This window comes from Arachis duranensis, chromosome 5 (genome assembly GCF_000817695.3).
Source record: "Arachis duranensis cultivar V14167 chromosome 5, aradu.V14167.gnm2.J7QH, whole genome shotgun sequence".
In the NCBI taxonomy this organism is placed as follows: Eukaryota; Viridiplantae; Streptophyta; class Magnoliopsida; order Fabales; family Fabaceae; genus Arachis; species Arachis duranensis.
In genome coordinates, this window is record NC_029776.3 from 49,567,651 (window position 1) to 49,572,670 (window position 5,020).

General features: G+C 40.7%; 1 non-coding gene across 1 annotated transcript; it reads right to left on the minus strand.

Moving 5' to 3' along the window:
- Window positions 1–696: 696 nt before the first annotated feature.
- LOC127748168 (small nucleolar RNA R71) lies at window positions 697–800 on the minus strand. The gene has a single exon (XR_008010111.1). It is a non-coding gene; the product is annotated as a small nucleolar RNA R71 (small nucleolar RNA).
- Between the last annotated feature and the right edge of the window lie 4,220 nt (window positions 801–5,020).

The window sequence follows — 5,020 nt, forward strand, 5'->3', positions numbered from 1 at the left end:
TTCGCTTCATCTCAAAAATTCGAACCCTCTTTTCTTCTCTGTGTTTGAATTTTTCTCTTCTCCTTCTTCTATTCTTCTTTTCTTCTACTCACATAAAGGAATCTCTATACTGTGACATAGATGATTCCTCTTTCTTTTCTGTTTCTTCTTTTTCATATGAGCAGGAGCAAGGACAAGGTCATTCTTGTTGAAGCAGATCCTGAACCTGAAAGGAATCTGAAGAAGAAGCTAAGAGAAGCTAAAGCACAACAATCCAGAGAAAACCTTACAGAGAATCTCGAAAAAGAAAGAGGCATGGCCGAACCCAATAACAATGGTGGAGGCGCAAGGAGGATGCTTGGTGATGATACTACACCTATTTCCAATTTTTATGGAAGAAGCATCTCAATCCCTGCCATTGGAGCAAACAATTTTGAGCTGAAGCCTCAATTAGTTGCTCTAATGCAACAGAACTGCAAGTTTCATGGACTTCCATCAGAAGATCCCTATCAGTTTTTAACTGAATTCCTGCAGATCTGTGATACTGTTAAGACTAATGGAGTAGATCCTGAAGTCTACCGGCTCATGCTTTTCCCCTTTGATGTAAGAGACAGAGCTAGAACATAGTTGGATTCACAACCTAAAGATAGTCTGGACTCTTGGGATAAGCTGGTCACGACCTTCTTGGCCAAGTTCTTTCCTCCTCAAAAGCTGAGCAAGCTTAGAGTGGATGTTTAGAGCTTCAAGCAAAAAGATGGTGAATCCCTCTATGAAGCTTGGGAAAGATACAAGCAGTTGACCAAAAAGTGTCCTTCTGACATGCTGTCAGAGTGGACCATTTTGGATATATTCTATGATGGTCTATCTGAGTTCTCTAAGATGTCACTGGACCATTCTGTAGGTGGATCCATTCACCTAAAGAAAATGCCTACAGAAGCCCAAGAACTCATTGACATGGTTGCAAATAACCAATTCATGTACACCTTTGAGAGGAATCCTGTGAGTAATGGGATGCCTCAGAAGATGGGAGTTCTTGAAATTGATGCTCAGAATGCCATATTAGCTCAGAACAAAATGTTGACTCAGCAAGTCAACATGATTTCTCAGAGTCTGAATGGATGGCAAAATGCATCCAACAGTACTAAAGAGGCATCTTCTGAAGAAGAAGCTTATGATCCTGAGTACCCTGCAATGGCAGAGGTGAATTACATGGGTGAACCCTATGGAAACATCTATAATTTCTCATGGAGAAATCATCCAAATTTCTCATGGAAGGATCAACAAAAGCCTCAACAAGGCTTTAATAATGGTGGAAGAAACAGGCTTAGCCATAGCAAGCCTTTTCCATCATCTTCTCAGCAACAGATAGAGAATTCTGAGCAGAGTACCTCTAGCTTAGCAAACATAGTCTCTGATCTAGATAAGGCCACTTTAAGTTTCATAAGTGAAACAAGGTCCTCCATTAGAAATTTGGAGGCACAAGTGGGTCAGCTGAGTAAGAAAATCACTGAAACTCCTCCTAGTACTCTCCCAGGCAATACAGAAGAGAATCCAAAAAGAGAGTGCAGTGCCATTGATATTATCAAAATGGCCAAATCCAAGGAGGAAGGGGAGGGCATGAATCCCAATGAGGAAGACCTCATTGGACGTCCCCCAGACAGAAAGGAGTTTCCTATTGAGGACCTAAAGGAATCTGAAGCTCATATAGAGACCATAGAGATTCCATTAAACTTCCTTCTGCCATTCATGAGCTCTGAGAACTATTCTTCCTCTGAAGAAGATGAAGATGTAACTGAAGAGTAAGTTTCTCAATATCTAGGAGCCATCATGAAGCTGAATGCCAAGTTGTTTGGTAATGAGACTTGGGAAGATGAACCTCCCTTGCTCATTAGTGAACTAAATACATGGGTTCAACAAACTTTACCTCAAAAGAAACAAAATCCTGGTAAATTCTTAATACCTTGTACCATAGGCACCATAACCTTTGAGAAGGCTCTATGTGACCTGGGGTCAGGTATAAATCTTATGCCACTCTCTATAATGGAGAAACTGGGGATCTTTGAGGTACAAGCTGCAAGAATCTCATTAGAGATGGCAGACAAGTCAATAAAACAAGCTTATGGATTGGTAGAGGACGTGTTGGTAAAGGTTAAAGGCCTTTACATCCCTACTAATTTCATAATCTTAGACACTGGAAAGGATGAGAATGAATCCATCATTCTTGGAAGACCCTTTCTAGCCACAACAAAAGCTGTGATTGATGCTAACAGAGGTGAACTAGTCCTTCAATTGAATGGGGACTACCTTGTGTTTAAAGCTCAAGGTTATCCTTTTATAAACATGGAAAAGAGGCACGATGAACTTCTCCCAATACAGAGTCAAACAAAGCCCCCACAATCAAACTCTAAGTTTGGTGTTGGGAGACCACAACCAAACTCTAAGTTTGGTGTTGAACCCCCACATTCAAACTTTAGGTTTGGTGTTGGGAGGTCCCAACAATGCTCTGAACATCTGTGAAGCTCCATGAGAGCTCACTGTCAAGCGATTGACATTAAAGAAGCGCTTATTGGGAGGCAATCCAATTTTTATTTATCTATATTTCTATTGTTCTTCTATGTCTTATTAGGTTTATGATCATGTGGAGTCACAAAACAATTGCAAAAATTAAAAACAGAATAAAAAATAGCAGAAGAAAAAGCACACCCTGGAGGAGGAACTCACTGGCGTTTAAACACCAGTAAGGAGCGTAGAGCTGGCGTTTAACGCCAGAAAGAAGCATCAGACTAGCGTTAAACGCCAGAAACAAGCATGGAAGTGGCATTCAACACTAGAAACATGCTGCAGATTGGCGTTGAACGCCCAAAACAAGCATGGAAGTGGTGTTTAACGCCAGAAACATGCTGCAGTCTGACGTTAAACAACAGGATTGCATATAGAGGGCATTTTACACGCCTAAATGGTGCAGAGATGAGAAATCCTTGACACCTCAGGATCTGTGGACCCCACAGGATCCCCACCTACCTTCTCCCTCTCTTTCACACCTTTTCATAACACTCTTCCCCAAACATCATTCACCAATCACCTCAATCACTCTTCCCCATCACCTCTTCACCACTCACATCCATTCTCTCTTTCCCATAAACCCCACCTACCTTCAAATTCAAAATCTCTTTCCCACCCAAACCCACTCTAAATGACCGAACCCAACCCCTCTCCCTCCACTATATAAACCCCTCCATCCTTCTTCATTTTCACACAATACAACCCTCTCTTATCCCCTTTGGCCGAATACACATCTCTCTCCCTCTCCTCCATATCTTCTTCTTCTTCATCTATTCTTTCTTTTTTTACTCGAGGGTGAGCAACATTCTAAGTTTGGTGTGGTAAAAGCATAGCTTTTTTCGTATTTCCATAACCACTGATGGCACCTAAGGCCGGAGAAACCTCTAGAAAGAGGAAAGAGAAGACAAAAGCTTCCACCTCCGAGTCATGGGAGATGGAGAGATTCATCTCAAAATAATAGGTTGGGAAGTTCTTACCAACCCCATTCAATAAGTCAGAATCTTAATGGTTCAAGAGTTCTATGCAAACGCATGGATCACTAGGAACCATGATCAAAGCATGAACCCAAACCCAAAGCATTGGCTTACAATGGTTCGGGGAAAATGCTTAGATTTCAGTCCGGAGAATGTAAGGTTGGCGTTCAACTTACCTATGATGTAAGAAGACGCACGCCCCTACACTAGAAGGGTCAACTTTGATCAAAGGTTGGACTAAGTACTCATGGACATATGTGTGGAAGGAGCTCAATGGTAAAGAGACTCAAAAGGCAAGCCTGTTCAATTGAGAAGACTGAACCTTAAGCCTGTAGCTAGAGGATGGTTGGAGTTCATCCAACGCTCCATTATCCCTACTAGCAACTGATCTGAAGTGATTGTAGATCGGGCCATCATGATCCAAAGCATCATGATTGGAGAGGAAGTAGAAGTTCATGAAGTCATCCCTCTAGAACTCTACAAAGTAGCCGAAAAGCCCTCTACCTTGGCAAGGCTAGCTTTTCCTCATCTCATTTGCCATCTATGCTACTTAGCTGGAGTTGTCATAGAAGGAGACATCCTCATTGAATAGGACAAGCCCATCACTAAGAAGAGGATGGAGCAAACAAGAGAGCTTATTCATGGATCTCAAGAGACGCATGAGGAAGCTCATCATCAAGAAATCCCTGAGATGCCTCAAGGGATGTATTTTCCTCCAAACAACTATTGGGAACAACTTAACACTTCTCTAAAAGGATTGAGTCATATCATGAACCAATTAAGGGTGGAACACCAAGAGCACCCCATCATTCTCAATGAGATTAGAGAAGATCAAAGAGCTATGAGGGAGGAGCATCAAAGGCAAGGAAGAGACATAGAGGAGCTCAAGAACACCATTGGTCCTTTAAGAAGAAGGCGCCACCATCACTAAGGTGGACTCATTCCTTAACTTCCTTGTTCTTATCTCTCTGTTTTTCAGTTTTTGAGCTTCATGTTTGTCTATGTTTGTGTCTTTACTACATGATCATTAGTATCTAGTGTCTGTGTCTTAAGGCTATGAATAATTCCATGAATCTTTCACCTTTCTTAAATGAAAAATATTTTTAATATAAAAGAACAAGAAGTACATGAGTTTCGAATTCATCCTTGAAATTAATTTAATTATATTGATGTGGTGACAATACTTTTTGTTTTCTGAATGAATTCTTGAACAGTGCATATTTTTTATCTTGTTGTTTATGAATGTTAAAATTGTTGGCTCTTGAAAGAATGATGAAAAAGAGAAATGTTATTGAGGATCTGAAAAATCATGGAATTGATTCTTGAAGCAAGAAAAAGCAGTGAAAAAGAAGAAGCTTGCGACAAAAAATACGAAAAAAATAGAAAGAAAGAAAAAGAAAAAAGCAAGCAGAAAAAGCCAATAGCCCTTAAAACCAAAATGCAAGGGAAAAAAGGATCCAAGGCTTTGAGCATCAATGGATAGGAGGGCCCAAGGAAATAAAATC